General features: G+C 42.2%; 1 long non-coding RNA gene across 1 annotated transcript; it reads right to left on the reverse strand.

The window, feature by feature from the left end:
- Window positions 1-12,126: 12,126 nt before the first annotated feature.
- LOC135283615 (uncharacterized) lies at window positions 12,127-12,894 on the reverse strand. Its single transcript, XR_010349310.1, has 2 exons — window positions 12,742-12,894; window positions 12,127-12,387 (listed from the first exon to the last, which is right to left on the reverse strand). It is a non-coding gene; the product is annotated as an uncharacterized LOC135283615 (long non-coding RNA).
- Window positions 12,895-18,851: the final 5,957 nt, after the last annotated feature.

Here is an 18,851-nt window from a genome sequence, read left to right on the forward strand (position 1 = left end):
GGGCAAAATAAAGCTCTTGATCCAAGGTTGCTCAGATACCCCTGTAAATGAAAATGCAGTAGCTTTTCTTGGAGAGAATTTCTAAGAAGCACATGAAGCTCTGGAGCAGTAGCCAGAAGACTACTCTGCCAAATTCACATTGACTTTGTGTTTAACATTTTGCATCCTGCGTGAGTCTAGGACAGAACAAGAAGCAAAGGCCCTTGTGACTGTTTTAACTTTGAACATGACACCAAGGGTTGCAGAAGAAATAGTAACAGGATTAAGATACCAGCATTGATCCAGAGCCTTCCTACTGGATCAGACAGAAATGTTCTGCTGTTGATGAGAAATGTGGGTAACTTCTGTGTAAGCACAGAGCTGTCACCTCCTTCTGTTTGCACACTGGTATTGTCTATCTATGCTTCTGCTTGATATCTTCCTACAGCTTAGCATTTCAGCTGCTTTCTGAACAACGGAATTTTCATTTCTTAGGCAGGACTAGTTCATATAATTGCATGACTGCAGTAAATCTCAAGTGTCACTTCAAACATATAAGTTTTAGTTTTCTTGCTGAAATTTTGGATCGTAAATAAATTCCCAGGTTAAATTTCCTTCTACAACACTGTCTGTCCCACATCTGTATTATTAGACCATTAAGGCATCTCAAAAACATAGATAATCTCTTCTAAGTGTGACTGTCTTTAAAAAAAAAGATGCTGCTGACCTCCAAGCCAATGTAAATAGATAATTTATGGAAATAAATAAATTAGTGTTGGAGCCAGACTTGTCCCAAATTCTTCAGTGAGTGGAGACTTGGACATAATTGAGAGATCAAGAGTCATGAGGTTAATGAGGTCATGCTGCCAGGGCCTGGTCTGGGTTTAGTGTAATATGAAAGACTCAGCTCTGATCTGACTGGCACGGTCACTTAGCAGCAATAGCTTCCCACCACGGGTCTGTTAGGAAACCTGAAACCACCCTCAGTCAGCGCCTTTTGCTGCGTGACACCCCCAGAAGAGACACGCTCCTCTGCACGTGAAACCACTTAGCCACCCCCCCCCATGGCTTTTGTAAAGGGTCTGCCAAGAAGAAAGAGAGACTAACAAAGCTTCTCCTTTTAAAATATGGGTGGACTGTTGAACCCACCTAAAAAGATTGCTAGAATAGTAGCAAATAGTGTTTGATAACTCTTACTAACTATCCACTAAGCTGTATTTGAACTGTATTAAAGGTCATGTTGTACATTGCACATTAAGAAGAGCTCTTACAATCAATAGCTCTTATCTGAATGACAGGAAAGGTGAATCTCCTGCTGCTGAATGCTTTGTGACAGCTGACCAGTGTCAGTACAGACAACTGCTATCATCATTTTTTTATTGTTGATGTTCTCAGGGTAGTGTGTGATAACAAACCTCAGATAAAAAAAATAATGGCTTGTTGCAAAACATTTTTGTCCCTGTGCACTGAACAAGGAGAAATTTCTGCGGAAGGTGGACAAAGTTCCGGGGTGGAGAGAGATGCCTGGGGCAGGAGGGAAGCAGGTCTCCAAAAGCACAGCTCTTTTTTATTTTTGTACCACTAATACTGTACAAAAGCAGTATCTTGCATGCCACAAAGCATATTACAGTTTACTAGAAAATTTTCTATGGACCACTTTCTCTATTGGAATATAAAGTTATAGAAAACCCAAAAGTTTCTTTAGAAAATAAAAGTTTCTTGAAAAAAGTTCAGTCTTAACAAAGTTCTGAAAAAACATTTGGAATTTTCAGAACTTCATCTTTTGTTGCCAGACCTTTCATCTGCAACCTCTGAAACCCAAAGAGTTTGTATGGAAAAACAGAAAATAGTTTGTAAAAATTCAAAATGTTTCCCCTTCAAAGTTTGAAAATGGAAAATATTGCAGTTCATTTTTCAGTTTTATTTAATAATTTACTATATATAATATTAAATGTAACCTCATACTGTAAGCCTTACTTCTTCAATGAAAGAAAATAAAAGAGTTTTTTTGGGTTTCGTAGTTAATTAAATGCTTCTGATTCCTTCAATGATTTTTCATTTGAAGGGAAAGAGGACACTTTATTTTTTGCAGCATCTAAAAAAGAAAATTACTTATTGTCTCACACACATGTACTTTGTGAGCACTGCCAGCTGCTGAACTAAGTTATTGCAGTCCTTGTCAGACTCCTATCCTCATCTTGACTGTCATTACCAGACTTTGTCTTCCCAAAATAAAACTGATGAGAATTTCAACACCTTCAGTCAGCAGTTTCCAGGGTCTGAGACTTCAGCAGTTCTGTAGTTTCTCAGAAATTCTGGAAATAACCTATTTATGTGTTTCTATAATAATATGTAGGAAAACTTCATTTCCACACAATTCTCTGGACTTCTTCATCTCAACTTTGGTAGACTTCTGTGAATTCAAATATTTTTTACACTGAAATTAGGCTGCTCAGTAATTCTTTGGACTGTGATTTCTTTGAATTTTTTTCTCACTGGCTGCAAATGTTCATGTTTACCAAACCCAAATAAGTTTTAGAATAATTTAAACTTAATAACATTAATGACATTCTGTGTATGAGTGCTAGAATTATCAATTTGGATTTTACAAAGTGCTGTGGTCATGCTTTATCTTGACTTTTGTTTTATTGCAACCCACTGGCTCCATCTTTGTTCACTGATATTTCCATTTGATACGGTGGCTGTTCTGCAATATTCCTTTGAATACAGCTGATAGCATAAAAAGTTGATAAACAGAGTTAGCATCAGAGATGAGGGGATTTTGTTTTTGTTTTATTTAAATAGAGCCTCGGGCTTAAAATTTCCAATCAACACTTTAAACTGAATTGCAAATGTTAAACATCAACACATCTATTAACTGTATTTTATAATTCTATAAAAAGAAACTCTTTTGAGTCTTCCAAATACACAAAACATTAAAAAAAAAGAATGACTGTGTGTGATGTGATATGTTGAAAGCCTATCTTAACGGCATCTTGACCCAAACCTTGTAATGCTGTTCCATGATCTTTTAACTAATGTGAGAATCATGTAAAACTGCTGCCAGATTTGATTAAAATAAGAAGCAGATTACTCAGGGAGAGCTTTCCTGTTCCTACGGCCAAGGCATCATAGCATGGCCAGTCCTGAAGAAATGCCACCTAGCACTGCCATGGGCTGTCAAACCTCTCACTCCCCAGCAATCACAAACAAAATGCTAAGATTTCTACAAGTTTCTCTAATTGAAGGTAACACTGGATCATTCACAACATGGATTCAGGTCATGACTAGGAATGGAAATAATTTTGGAGTCAGTGATGGATGGTCCCCTGTTGGTAATAGATGCTGGGCAGGAACTGATCCCCGGTTCTTAGGCCTCTCTGCAGACCACAGAAAAACAGTAAGGCCTTGAGAAGTGTACTAAAATCTGATAGATTCTTCTTGGGGGTCCCCAAAAGGTTAAGAAAGGAATGTTTGCCAATAGACCTTGTCTTCTTCCTACAGCCATATTCTGTAATTCTCTTTTTTTCTTCTCAAGTCTATCAAAACTCGAGTGAAGCTCTGTGGGAAATGGAGGCTGTCTGGATGCCAGCTGCTGCAGACTGTGAAAGCCATGGCTGGTATCAGCTGCCTTGTTATCATTCCCTCTCCTTCCATGGCTCTTTCTCACTGTTTACTGGTGAAGGAAACACAAAAAAAAAGGCTCCTTAATCAATGAAAGTGTTCTTTCTCAGCCTTACTAAAACCTTGCCTTCCAGCCTAATGGATACAAAACTGTCCTCAGTTAAGCTTATATGCTTATTTAGGAGCCAGATGACATCAATGAATACACAGGAAAGCGTATTTAGGAAGGTTCAGCCAGGACAAAGCAGTACTGCACATCTCACCAACACCAAATGTTTTCAGGAGCACCTCAAACTTCTGCTTTTCTCCACAGTGATGGAGATAAAGAAAAGAAGACAGACTGGAGATCTTGTTCATATTTTGGAAAGAGTAAAATGGTTTGTTTGGTTTTTAGTTTTCTTTTAATGATTGCATAAAGCTCTAGTATGAAAATGATCACTGATAAAAATAATTTCCTGGGTACAAGAAAGCCTCCAGTTGTAGTAATGATATGTGGGAAGCAGCAGTCTTTACTGGGGCCACTCTCTGAAATAAAGTTCCACAAGCTTTGTCACCTTCCTCAGCAAACAAGAGTTCCTACATTACTGTTCCTCATACAGCACCTGCTTACCTAAACTGCTTCTCTAAGCAGCTCAGAGAAGCCTTTAAAGTCTAAAAGTCACAGGTCAAGGAAGCATGATCAGTTTGGCAGAAGTCTCAGGCAATATTGGTTTGCAAGTAAGGGCAGAACTTTGCCAACAAGGAATCACCCAGGGCTGGTACAAAAATGGAAAACAGCTTCTTCCTAGGAAAGGCATTTGGTGTTTACTTTGCTGGTGGCAGAGGATGGCTTCAGATCATGTTGTGTTCCTGTAACTGGAGCCTGGGCAGAGGTGGGCACAGACATGATACCCTAATGATAATTTGTTGCTGCTCTGCCTCTGTCCAAGGCTGAATCCCGTGGCTGGAACATTCTGCTGCTCTGTGTCAATGGCACATAACCCAGCACGGAGAATGCAGCTACAGCCTTTCTAGTCCTGACACCTTGAAATCATACTGAGGCTTCAGGATTGAAGACCAAGGGAATTCCACATCAAATCCTAGCTGGTATTACCTGAATAGCTTCTTAGCCACAGACTGATTCTAAGAACTTATATTTTTATTTCTTTTAAGGAATCTTTTCCCCAATATCTTCATTTCCCTCCCATAACTAAGACTGATCTTACTTTGTTGTGATCACATTTGCTCTCCTTCCTCTGATTTGCACAGAGGAAGGACATGTACAGAAACTTTTCTTGAAATAAATAGGAACTTTGCTTGAAAGAAGGTTCACACTGTGATCAATGAGCATCATTGATCCTCTTGTTCATTGTGCAGCACTCATTTCTTCCTACTGGCTCCTGCTAAATATAATTAAAAAGAGCATGACAGTAAAGTGTCACAGCCATACACTATTGCATAGGAGGTATTAGCTGCCCCCCTTGAGCAGCATCAATAACACTGGACCAGTCATTTGAGAAGAGAGCCACTTGTTCCTTTACTATAGCAGTTTTCATTATGCTTTCCTGGATTTGATCATCTAGCAATTACAGAGGGGATATTTCACCTGAAATCTGACAATTGATGTTGTCAGCTCCCAGCCAGCCTACTGGAGGATGCCCTATGGACAGGGAGAGACTCCTATGGCCGAGGGGGATGGTGTAATATAGTTCACATTAAGCACATTCACAGTTCCCTGAGGAAAGGGGCAGCAAATATGCCAGATTACTCTAAAATCACTCTTAATGTGAAATGAGGCTAGAAAACAAGTTTAATTTACAAAAGGTGAAGAGGAGCTCTTAAATCAATCTAGAGACAAGCAGGCTGGAAACACAATAAATGGCTCAATAAATACCTGGTACTTCATTGCAATTTCTGGCTTTTGTTTATTTTTCCCAGTTAACAGAGTTGAGCACTGAAGTACACAGACACAAACCATTTTGGGTGCCACAGCTGTCTGTTTCTTAAACAAGTCACATTCTCCCAGTGTTGTCTTTCCAGGTAATCATTATTGGTATATGGAGGACATGTAGGGATAGTACCACTATTCTGTTGTAGTATTCCCTTGGTGTGGAACCAATAGCCCAGAAGGTCTAGTGGTTTATTCAATATAAAGAATGTGATTCTGTGCAGAAAGAACTTGTTCCTATCATTTGAACAGGAGGTAGAAGAGGGGTCAGCTCATTTTCTTCTGAGTTCCTTCACTTTTGGGAAGTACAGAAGCATTTTCTGAAAGCTCTGAATCAGCTACTGCTCTGTGAATGCCCAGAATATTTCAGCTAGCAAACTATACCAGCTCGCTGATTAGAACTCAGGTAAAGATAACACATTTGTGGTTTATATTTAATAGAAATGAAAACCTCAGAAACGCCACACTGCAAACAGCGTCACTCTGTGCAAATGGTGCTGCCAAGCTTTTCACCCCACTCTGGTGGACTCAGCAGTGGCTCCATTGGGATGTTCCCTGTCTGGAGCTCTGTGGCTGCAGGGAGCCACAGGTCAGGTGCCAGAGCTCCTGCTGCAGGCTGGGCATGACTCGCAGTCCCCACAATGTCACACACGGGCTCTGTGCAGGGCAAGAGAGGTGAGCAGGAGGCTGAGCTGAGGCACAGGGTGGGACTCTAAGGATCCTCACTGTGTTCTCTGATCATTAGCTTTGGTGTCTCATGAATGGCTGCCCATCATCCCCACACACAGACATAGTGGGGGTTTTCTTTTAACAAGAGGTGTCAGTGGTCACTCTGCAGATGGCCACTTAGCTCAGCTTGTGTCAGGCTGCCTTGGCCAGCCATGCTTAAGGAGAACAGTGTGGTCTTCTGCCTGTTTTGTATCTTAGAAGCAGCCAAAATAGTTTTTGCCACATATTGCTTACTGTAGCAATCCAATCAACTGGATGATGAAGCAACAGCAGCAACTACCAGCTTCAGTCTTTTATTTCCTGCAAAAGTTAGAAAGATGAAATATTTGATCTTTGAGGTTATTGATGTGTGACTGTTTGCCCATTCTTGTTTTTCTTTCTCTTTGCATATCCTTTTAACCAGCTTTTGGGAATAATTTTCCATTCCCCTTTATTTTCTTTCCTAAATAGATTGCACAGTTTAATGTTTTCAGACGTTGTCAGGGAAACTGAATTTTGAACCTGGTTTGTCAAACAAATCAAGGAGCAATTATTTTTAAGTATTTCTATAAACTTGGATCAAAGACGATCACATACTTTTTAAGGGAGTATTGATAGCACATTTGTGTACAATTACTCAGCATTATCAGTGACAACTTCTTGTACTGTAAGTTGTGCGGTTCAGCAGGGTATTTCCTTTAGATGCTTTAATTGGGAAGTACCAGGAAACCTGACCCAGCTGTTTCCAAGCAGAGAGAGCAAAAATGTTTTCGACACATTCAACTAAGCCTTGCAGCTGTTTCCTCTGTTTGTAGAGCATTCACTGCAGCAAGGTAAAATTTTCTAGGGAAGGAACACTCTGGCAGTAGGGGTTTGCAGGGAGGAGAAGGACATTTTTCTCTCCTGGAATTTGGGCCTGCATTTGGGCTAGCACCTTTCCCAGGTGAAGTTGCAGCCATCCCTGTATGTAGTTTCTTCCCTTCTGCTGCTCATTGGAAGGGAATGTGGGCAAACATCAGGCTCTGCTGGTGCTGGGCAACTGGTGTGTGCTGGGAGATGCATTGAGTGGGCAGCCCTGAGCCCTCTCCTTCCTTCTCAGCTGCCTTTGTGGGCACACAGCTTCTCTCTGCTTAGAGTGGTGACAAGCCACATCATCTTAGCATTCAAGGAAACTCAAATGCAGTGGATGCAGGAGAGCTCTGCTGGGGTGGACATGCCAAGCTGCCACCAAAGTTGGCTGCAGCCCATGTGATGTCCCAGGGCTGTTCCCAAGACTCTTCTGGAATGTGCAACTCCCCCTGAGGTCAGTGGGTATTTTCAGTTTGGTGGCCAGGCACCTGCACTTTGCCATTCTGCTGCACAGCGCTGTCCAGAAGTTGTTTCCAGCTTGTAATGTTGCTATCTACAGAGCCTTCAACTCCTCTAACATTAGAAAGAAATTTTAAATCAGTATTACCTTACACTTCATACAGCTATCTCAAGAAAAGGGTCCTAACACACTCTTAGATATACCTTTAAATAAAAGCAATGTGCAACGTTTTCTCAAGAACCTTCTTGTACTTTATGTGGTTTATGTTACCTCCACAAGGAATTCTTCTTCATCAAGGCTCTGTCTGTCAATGAAAGTCATTATGCACTCAGAACTTCAATCAGTGAATGGAGCCACTAAATTCTACAGGTATTAGATTTTTACTATTTGGTAATGAAAAAAGGCTCTGTAAACCTGGCAATGAGAGTAAAAACTATGCATGCACAGACTGTCAGTAATTATGGGTTGGTGTAAGGCAGCACTTTCCCACTGCATTGATACAAGCTGCGGTATAGCTTTCACTGTTCCTGATTACAGGTTACATACAAACCCTGACTGGCTCACCAACGCCCTGGAAAATCTAAGGAAAAGTGATGTGACACAGCTTGTACTCTAGTCCTTCTCACACTTTTTGAAGAGCTTCTGGAAGATATTATACAACCCTCTTCTAAAGCAGAAAATGTATCTGAAAATGACGGATCAAAATATTTTTTAAACCCCCAATATTTTTGTTTATGTTTGCAGCCCAAGACTTTGTTACTAAAATTATTTTCTTTTTCTTTTGTTTTCCTCACCTTTTTTCAAGTTGTAACATTAGCTCTATATATGTTAACAAAGTAACATATTTCAAGTGCTGGAGATCCAACTTAATAGTAAATTTCCCACTTTTGTTTAAAGTGGCTATACTGCTACATTGCCAAACTTATTTATAGAAGAAAGAAAAAAAATCAAGCAAATAAAAATTCATTAAGGGTTGTATCCTGGGCTGGACTATATCACAAGAGGCATGACCAGAAGGTCAAGCAAGATCATTCTCTCCTTCTACTCTGCCCTTGTTGAACCCCACCTGGAGCATTGTGTCCAGCTGGGCTCCCTTACAGAAGAAAGACATTGACCTGTTGGAGCTAGTCCAGAGGAGGGTCATGAAGATGATCCAAAGGCTGGAACACCTCTCTTGTGAAGACAGGCTGGGAGAGCTGGGGCTGTTCAGCTGAAGAGAAGGCTCTGGGGAGACCCTAGAGCACCTTCCAGTGCTTAAAGAGGGCTGTAAAAGGCCAGAGAGGGACTTTTTGCAGGGACATTTAGTGATAGATCAAGAGGAAATGGCCTTAAATTGAAGTAGGATAGATTTATGTTGGATATTACAAGGAAATGTTTTACTCTAAGGGTGAGACACAGACATTTTGTCCAGAGAAGTTGTGGAATCACCATCCCTGGAGGTGTTCAAGATCAGACGGGATGGGGCTCTGAGCAACCTGGTCTGAAACATAGTGAAATGTTCCCTGCCTATGGCAGGGCAGTTGGAAATAGATGATCTTTAATGTCCCTTTCAACCCAGGCCATTCTATGATTCCATCAAAGGGCCTGACTCACTTAATTTGAGAGAAACATTGCTGGAAATAATGTAATGCATTTTCACCTGTCTGATACCCTGATAGTACACCACAGTTGCTGGTGGATAGCAACAGTGCTTCGTGGTGCTGAGGCCCCCATGAGCTCTTTCTCTTTTGGAACAAAAGGGATCCTTTAGGTGTTTGTAGGAAGGAGGGCTGCAGTGCAGGACCTGTGCACAGGGCTGGTGATGGACAACTAACCCTCAAGTGTGGTTACTGCCAAGTCTCTCTAGCCAGACTTCTCAGGGCTTTTTGACGAAGGCAGATATTTAAATAAAGACTTTGATATACAAACAAGCTGTCAAAGGACAAGTTACCATGGTAAATTCTCTATGGTAACTATCTTCCGATGTTTTTCAGCTACCAGGCGCTCTTCGAGAGATGAAAAATAAATTAATTTGTACCTTAATTGAAGAGTAAGTAACTTTCAATTAATTAGGTCACATTTGCCACGAGGTACACAGGGAGCATTCACTGGGAGGTAAAGAGGAGAGCCGCAGCCGAGCAGCGCAGCCGGGGCCTCCCCCTGCCCCCGGCGGAGCCCCGGCAGCGGGGCAGGCTCTGGCGGCAGCCGGGCGGCTCCAGGCGCTGCCAAAGCCCCGCAGGCTCCCGGCGAGCCCGGCAGCGAGCGGTGCTGCGGGACGGGCCTGGCGGGGACAGGCCGAGACTGTGCGGGGACAGGCCGGGGCCGTGCTGGGACAGGCCAGGACGCTGCGGGGACAGGCCGGGACCCTGCGGGGACAGGCCGGGACCGTGCGGGGACAGGCCGGGACCGTGCGGGGACAGGCAGGGACCCTGCGGGGACAGGCAGGGACCGTGCTGGGATGGGCCGGGACCCTGCTGGGACAGGCCGGGACCCTGCGGGGACAGGCCGGGACCCTGCTGGGACAGGCCAGGACCGTGCTGGGACAGGCAGGGACCCTGCGGGGACAGGCCGGGACCCTGCGGGGACAGGCCGGGGCCGTGCGCTGCGAGCGAGCGCCCGGCGCCGGCTCCGGCTGCGAGTGCCGGAATCAGCCCGAGGGAGCGGAGCGCAGCGCTTCTGAAAACACCACCCGCTTAGAAACTCTTGGGGTTTTACGTGCTGTTTTGCTTTGGGGTTTGGCTGTGGGTTGGGTTTTTTTGGTTGGTTGGGTGGGTTTTTTTGATTAATCGGTAAACAAGTCTTATTTCTATCGGCGAGGAGGTTGTGCCGCTGCTGGGGTCGGTGTGCGTCCGTGCCTTTCCCAGACTCCTGCTGACACCTGCTGGCCTCCCGCTGGCGGGAAGCGAAGCTCAGGATGCCGGGGGACATCTGCATGGGAAACAGGGCCAGCTCTCTTCTCTTCTCGCTGCTGCTGCCTTCGAGGCTCTGAGCTGCCGGCTGCTGAACTGTAGAGGAAATTTATAGGTTTAGAACAAATATTTACAGGGCTAAGCCTACAATAATGCCACGCTCATGGCATAAGAAGATCTCTACTCTGCACCTGGGAGGACTGTAAATATGATCCTTAGGTGCTTCAGTATTTCTTCTAGGTTCTTCTGAAAATGGGACAGGCCAAGATGCTGACAATGGAGCAGAAATCCACTTCAGACCAGCTGGGGGCTGGCTCACCACAAGGCATCCTGCAACCTACTGAAGGAGACAAGAATTTCAGCTGAGCAGAAGATGTACAGTGTAACTTGACTCATCATATGTTTCAAAATGAAACAGCAGTGCTGGCTATTTGGCATCTTTTATGACAGGGCATTATGAAACATCAATAGTTAGAGCTACTTCAGAGTTTCTGACTTTACAGGGATACTCAGTGCAATGCTGGAGTCAAATAGATATGAGGCTGGAGAATCTAGTATTTATTTTCTAGCAAGATGGAATTACAGAAAGACCTAATTTTCTATTGCCTTGACTGAAATACAGTCACTTATTTAGTAGTCTAAAAAAAATGTGAAATGTAAATAACTTCGCATTTCTCTAAATGACAGTGCAGCCAGGGTAGCAGGAGACACAGTCTAAAAGTTTGATGGTTTCATGTTGTTCTCTGCAAGTGAAAGTCCTGTAATCTGATCTGAAAGAAGTGGTTTTGATTTTTTTCCCCTTTTAGTTTGCAGTTTTAAACTCCAAAAACGGCAACATGCAGTACTGTTGACATTTAACCCCAAGCAAGAAACCAAGTATCACAGAGCAACCGACTCCTCCCCTACCAACAGGACTGGGAGAGAGAATCAGAAGCGTAACAATTAGAAAACCCTTGAATTGAAATAAAGACAGTTTAATTGGGAAAGCAAAAGTTGCACACAAAAGCAAAGCAAAACAAGGAATTTATTCACTCCGTCCCACAGGCAGGCAGGTGTTCAGCTTCCCCAGGAGAGCAGGACTCCATCACACATAGTGGTGACTTAGGAATAAGAACCCCATCACATCCCTCCCTTCTCTTTGGGCCCACTTTATATACTGAGCATGGTATCACATGGTCTGGAGTATCCCTCTGGTCAGTTTGGGTCACCTGTTCTGCCTGTTTCTCCTCCCAGTCTCCCATGCACCCCCAACTTTGTAAGCATGGCAGGACAAAGGCAGGACAGGCCTTGGCTCTATGTTAGCTCTGCTCAGCAGTAAAAACCCCATCTCTGTGTTATTATGTCCAAATGCAAATCGGAACCCTGTGCCAGCTACTGTGAAGAAAATTAATTTTATCTCTGTCAAAGCCAGCACAAATACAAACCAGTTACTGCTACTTGCTGGAATTAGATAAATGGAGTATTGAATGAAACACTGCTGCTCCTCACAGACCATGCTGTTCTGTGTGAGATACTCTTTTTGGAGTGAATAATGATGAGACTCTCAGGGTGGTTTGGTTTATTACTGTATTGCAGTGTCACCGTGAGAGGGACAGCTTTCACTGAGGAATAGCTGAGCAGAACGAAAGAAGAGCTGCCATCTTGTGTGGGGAGATGAGACTGCACTAAATGAGGCTACAACTTTAAGACAATTAAAAATGCATTATACCTTTGGGTATTTATTAAATAAAGATGGTTTCACATTACTTCCATACTTTATATTAGATTTTAACTAATAAACATAAATCACTTCAACCAGGAGTGCTGTTTTTCTGGCTTCATCAGTACTGCAAACTCATTGGGAGGATGCCAAGGCAGTGAGAGCAGTGACCCATCCATTCTTTCTACCAGAGACTCTCAGCAGAGAATTCTTCTCAGCACAGTGGATTAGCCACAGAGCTGGAACAGCAGTCCTGTACACAGAAAATATCTTTGTGACCTTTTGTATACAAAATAGAGTAACCACGACCAAGTTTATGATGTGTTACATGGTGCTATTGAATCAGATGGCAACAGGCATTTTTCTCCAAGCCTCTAGGTACGTTCCTATAGGATATGTGTTCAGTGCTTTGTTTTTGTTGCTGGATGTGGTTGCTTAGCACAAACAGAAAAAGAAATGTCCTTGTCAATACTAGAAGCAGAGCCATGTTATTCCATCTTCTGTTTTCCAATTCCCTCCAAACTTCTGAACCAAGATCAAATATGAGACCTACAGTAGCAGATTATGGGTTGACTCAGGTGGACAATATTGTATGCAAAACCCTCACCTGCTCTCTCTGATTGCCCTGGGCAAGGAAAGTGGGATGTCCTGTTTCTGGAGACTATATGGGCACTGTCCAGCATTGTGTCACCCACAAAGTAATTGAACCCTTGTGAAACAATGGCTGCATTCCCTGTCTCTGTCAGTGAGCAAACATAGAATGACACCTATAGAGGCTACCCCAGCCTCTGTGGGGAATCCCAGTGCTGTTGAGAGTTTATGAGATCCATACAGATCTCAGATGAGAGATGATTATCACGATTACCACTGATGAGCAAGAGAAAGCACTGCCCTTTTGTTTGGCTTAGGATCTTCCTACTGAATGGAAATGAAGCTGGAGTTTTTTCAGCCACTAAGGCAGCAGCAGGAAGTATAAAAAACTCCTTACTTCAACTTTTGCATTTTGAGAGTGAATTTGAATTTTTAATTCAATCACTGGTTAAATCCAAACTTAACAAGCTGGGCTTCTAAATCAACCTCCTTACTTCAACTTTTGCATTTTGAGAGTGAATTTGAATTTTTAATTCAATCACTGGTTAAATCCAAACTTAACAAGCTGAGCTTCTAAATCAACTACCTCTTGTACAATCTCAGTGTGTTTTTTAATTTGGAGTTTACACACAAAAGTTACAGTGATCTTAGTCCTGATGGAACTGTGTCTGTGTCGAGTTAGCACTGTGTGGAACAAAATAAACAGTATGGTCCCTTATTCTTGGGCTTGTGGAAACAATTCAAACTGTCTGCTCTCAAAGCAGTACTGGGGAGGAAACCCAGCTGAGAAGGTTAAGATGCCTCAGCACCAAAGTTGTTAAAATTGTCCTTTTTGAAGGCTTTACACCAAATAACTAGGGATGTGCTAAATTTAATGTCATCTCAAAATCAGCCCTTTGAGTGCCCTTTCATAGATCACTAAGAAAGACCAGAGAGGAGCCACTGACACAGTTTGTCTGCCCTTACTTTCATCAGAGACAGTTTGGATTTTCTGCCCTTTCTTTCTAGCAACTGATAAGCAGAAGATCTTACCAGGTCTAGCTTCCTACCCCTGCCTTTTCCTGTAATCCTCTTAAGACCCAGCACTGTTTCACTACAAGCAGATAACTATCTTCAGTAAACCCTACAAGCATTAATGAGAACAATAGTCATCATCTACCTCTATCCTCTAAACATGATCTACTCTGATAAGCTATTAAAAGAAAAATCTGTTTTCCTAGGTAGAAAACAGTTCATTGGAAAAGGACTCTGTGTCTTAGAAAGCTCTACACAAGTTTGGATAAAATCTATTTATTATTTCTACTCAGCACTTTCAAGCATTCATACCTCCTTTCAGACACAGCTGCCCCTTGTGTCTCTTCTCATCCCATCCATACCTGAATGGTATCAACTCAGCCTCTGGTGGAGGTAAAAGCCCTTTTCATTGTACGTCCTGTTTCAATTATAACATTTCAGAACATGTAGCCATTTTATGATTTCTCACCTCCTCTCATTTTACCTAAAATCCTTACTAGTTATTTTGTACATACACATGTACCTGGGATTTTATCCTATTCCCACTCTTGTTCCTGATGTCCCTCTCTTGCCAGTGATGACCAGTATATCTTGTATGCTGTTTTGATCTCCCTCTGGTGTTGCTTTCCAGCCATGTGTCATCAGCAAGCCCTACAAGAATGCTACTCTTTGTGACAAAATCTGTAATGAAACCCCCCCCCAAACCAAGCCTCTCGGGGCTCTGTTGTAGCTCCTTTTTCTTCTCTCAGCCCAATACTTCTCTTTTCAACACTACCCACAGCTGTTTTCAGCCATTCATACTGCTTTTATTGCTTCTGTTTTTCATGCTTTACCTATTAATATGTCATGCAATAGACTATCATATTCACCTAGGTCCAGATTGCCAAGAAAGTCAGCTAAGACTGACATGGGCTCAATTTGGTATAGCCAAATCAGTTCTTTAATGAACTGATATGAATTAACCCCTCTAATAGACACCTCTATTTACATATTCAGCTTATCAAATGTTTTTGGGCTAAGAAAGGACACAATCAGGTCTGTATTTGTATGTACTGTTTTCTGCTTTTTAAGCTTGCATAACTTTAACTCTTTGCATGACTTTAACTCTTCTTTACCATCATTTGATAAATATATTAAGAAAACTTGCTAGAATGTGATTCCACATTCCTATTTCTCTTGGGGTTATATGACTGAAGCCCATGTCTCAGTTTCCTAATTCGAACATAAAGACTATGTTACCCTAAGTGTGGTCATTAATGAAATATTTCAGGCTGGAACATTACTATTGACTGTGTCATTAAGAAATTTTCTTTACTGCCTCATCCTGATCTGTTTTTTGCAACCACAGAGAAGCTCTCAGCACAGAGAGAAACACAAACCTGAACTACATCTGTGCATTATCCCACTGGTCTGTGCTTGGGCTTATAGGCATAAATCAAGGAGCACTCTAATTGCAGTCCTAACCACATACCAGAAACATCCATGCTTTCAAATGTGAAGTATGTGTAATCAAGTTCCAGCTATTTAATTTCAACTCTAGAAGCAGGTGTAGCCAGCCTGTCTTAGTTTATAGAAGGCCAGTAACTAATCAAGATAACTTCACTTACATGTCTCAAAAAGGTAAAGGAAATTGACTCACCTAAATGTGTCTTTTTGTGAAGTTTCCTCTATGGATCAGAGAAGCTTAGATGGCTGGAACAATTTACAGTTATAAACTCTATCCTGACCTTCTTTTACTTATTGTAATCTGTAACAAGTTTTTAATAATTTCAGTGTGGCTTTGATGTCATATTACCTGCTACTTGGAAAAAAGAGGACAGGATAAAAAACTCAGCGAAATTTGCTATACTGCAGAAACCACTAAAGAGAAATACAGGTAAACAGAAAATCTTACCACAACACTATGTGGAATAACAGTTACTATATACCAGTTAAAGTAGCCAATATTAAAATAAAGACTGAGACAAAGTAGAAGGATCAAGAAATAGTCTATCCAATGGCTAGGACAGTGACAATATGTGGGGTGGTAATTTTTTGGCCAGTCTTTCAGAGTGGTGGTAGCATTGCAATTTCCATCTTTCCCTTGCAATTTTTTTTCCCCAGAAGTGAGTTCTGACTGTGCGTTAGAAAACACTTGATTTCTAATTTTATTTTTTTTCTTGGGAAAAGGGGAAGGTACCTTTTAACAGTAATTTTGTTACTGTTAAAAATCACCCAAGTTCCTGATCATAGTGGAGTGACAGTTGACAGAGTTATTTTTCCTAAGATTAATTTATGTATCCACAACAAAGAGTGACTTACTACTTTTTATCTACTTGTTGGGTAAAGGAATTTTTGGTACTTAATCCAGTTTAATTATCTCCTTGAGATTCTGGGTTCTGCATAAGAAGATAAGTACAGTCACACTATGCTGCATCTTGCACTATATCAAGATATTCCTTAAGCAATTTGGTAGGAAATTTATTTAGAATAAGACTTATAATAAAGTTTCCCTTTGGTGAGTTTGATATTCTGCTTTCAAGTACACCTCTGAGATGGAATCTATGAAATCTTCAGTATGTACTAAGGTCACTAAATCATGCAGGCTTTATTTTCAAAGAAATGAACATTTATGACATTCTTAACCAGCTCAGCTGGTGGAGGCTCAACAATTCCAAGTGCTCTCTCCATGTAGTCCTTGATATGCTCTACTGCAATGAAGCAAATTGCCGTTTTCTTACAATGGGGAGCACAAGTGTGCTGAGTGTTCGGGGTTAGGCGTGCTGATGTTGAGTAACTAAGTTGCTGATGAGATAAAATGGAAAGATGAAACCTCTTTGCATTTCTATTTGTGTAATTTATGTCTTTATACAGAGTGTAGGCTTATGTTGCATGGAGGTCTCTGAAAGACTTGCCACACTTTCAGCAAAAAATATCAGTCTTACCTCTGTGAGCTCATTATATTTCTGTGGCATAAACCAGTATTATTCATTTCTATATCAGATTGTATTATCTAAATCCTGCCAAACCTGGTATTTGAAGGTATGTCCTTGTTTGGCAGCAAAAAGGTCTGTTCTTAGACTACACAGCTGGCCATTTTTAAGCATATTTTTTAAAATATAAATGCAATGAACTCTGTTTCCCATGGAATCAAAATAACGTGCAATCCTAATTTATTGTGTTCAATGATTAAACAAATAATTTCTTCCTTAAGTATTCCAGTGGCCATCCATCAGCTCTTTCAAGATTGAATCTATGGTACCCTTCTAAATAGCTGCAGAAAAGTATTTCATTTATTATCACACACATTGTTATTACTGCATGTACACTGCTGGCTGCAAAAATAATTCTCTGTGTTTCTTTGTTGTAATTTATTGCTTCTATCCTGGCATAAAATGTACTCATTGAGCCTCATGAGTCTAACCAGCACTGCCACCATGTAGAGAGCTCGGTACACACACAGAATCACAGAATCACAGGATCACAGATTAATAAGCTGAGTTGGAAAAGACCAACAAGGATTAGTGAGTCCAGCTCCTCGCCGTGCACAGCACCATCCCCATGAGTCTCACCAGGTGCCCAAGAGTCCAAACGCTTCTTGAACTCTGTCAGGATAGGTTCTCTGATCACTTCCCTGGAGAGCCTGTTCCAGTGCCCAGCCACACACTGCAAGAAGAATCTTTTTCTAAAATCCAACCTAAACCTCACCAGCACAATTTCTGGCTGTTCATCTCCTGTCACTTCTCACCACAGAGAAGAGGTCAGTGTCTGCCCCTCCTTTTGCCCTCATGAAGAAGTTCTAGATTGCAATGAGATCTCTCCTCAGTTTCTTCTTCTCCAGGCTGAACAGACCAAGTGACCTCAGCCACTCCTCATACGGCTTCTCCTCAAGGCCCTTTGCCATCTTTGTTGCCCTCCTTTGGGTGGTCTCTAGTAGTTTAATATCTTTCTTATTTTGTGGTGCCCAAAACTGCCCCCAGCACTAGAGGTGAAGCTGCCCCAGTGCAGAGCAGAGCAGAGCAGAGCAGAGCAGAGCAGAGCAGAGCAGGACAATCCCCTCCCTTGCCCAGCTGGTGATGCTGTGCCTGATGCCCCCAGGACACTCTTGGCCCTCCTGGCTGCCGGGACACTGCTGGCTCATGTTCAACTTGCCATTGACCAGGACCCCCAGGACTCTTGCCATGGCACTGCTTTCCAGCATCTCATCCCCAGTCTTTTCATACATCCAGGTTGCCCCATCCCAGGAGCAGAATCCAGCACTGTCCCTTGTTGAAATTCCCTGGTTGGTCATTGCTCAGTCTTCTGATTTGTTGAGGCCTCTCTGCAGGGCCTTCATCTCTTTGAGGGAGTCAGCAGCTCCTCTCAGTGTTGTGTCATCTGCAAACTGGCTCAGTATCTCATTTATGAAGATGTTGAAGAGGTCTGGGCTGAGAATGGAGTCCTGCAGAACCCCACTAGTGACATCTCCATCTCATCACCCCATTCACTGTAACCCTTTGTGCCCAACCTGTGAGCCTGTTGCTCCCCCATCACATGATATGTTTATCCAGCTGTGATCAAGAGATTTTTTCTGGAAGGGTCTTATGACATACAGCACTGAAATCAAAAAGATTAAATCAACTGGCTTCCCTTCAACAATAAGTAGCTACTTTGTCATAAAAGGAAATCAGGTTTGATAAGCAGGACATTCCTCAGGATGATGCAGTGGTTGAGACCAATGATTGCATCACCTTTCAGGTGTTTTTCAATACGTCCTCAATAATTTTACCAGGCACTGAAGCGAGACTAACAGGCCTGTGCTTTCTGGGGTCCTTGTCCTTCCTTGAAATCAGGAGATCATTCACCAGCTTTCAGTTAGCTGGGAACAAAAATGGAGAGGATAGCAAGCTCTTGGGTGGAGCATTTATCTGGTTTAATGAAAGGAATGGGGGCCATCACTGGCAGGTAGAGTAGCAAATGTTTCCTCCCAAACCTGAAGGTGATATGCAAACTGCTCTGGGTTGATGGAGAACTCAGATCATCAATAGATGTAGAATCACAGAATGGTTGGAATTGGCATAACTGAAGATGGAATATTTTTTGTTCTTCTAATGCATTGTGAAATGCTTTCAACATGCTCAGTGCAAAGCAACA

This window comes from Passer domesticus, chromosome 1 (assembly GCF_036417665.1).
Source record: "Passer domesticus isolate bPasDom1 chromosome 1, bPasDom1.hap1, whole genome shotgun sequence".
Taxonomy (NCBI): domain Eukaryota; kingdom Metazoa; phylum Chordata; class Aves; order Passeriformes; family Passeridae; genus Passer; species Passer domesticus.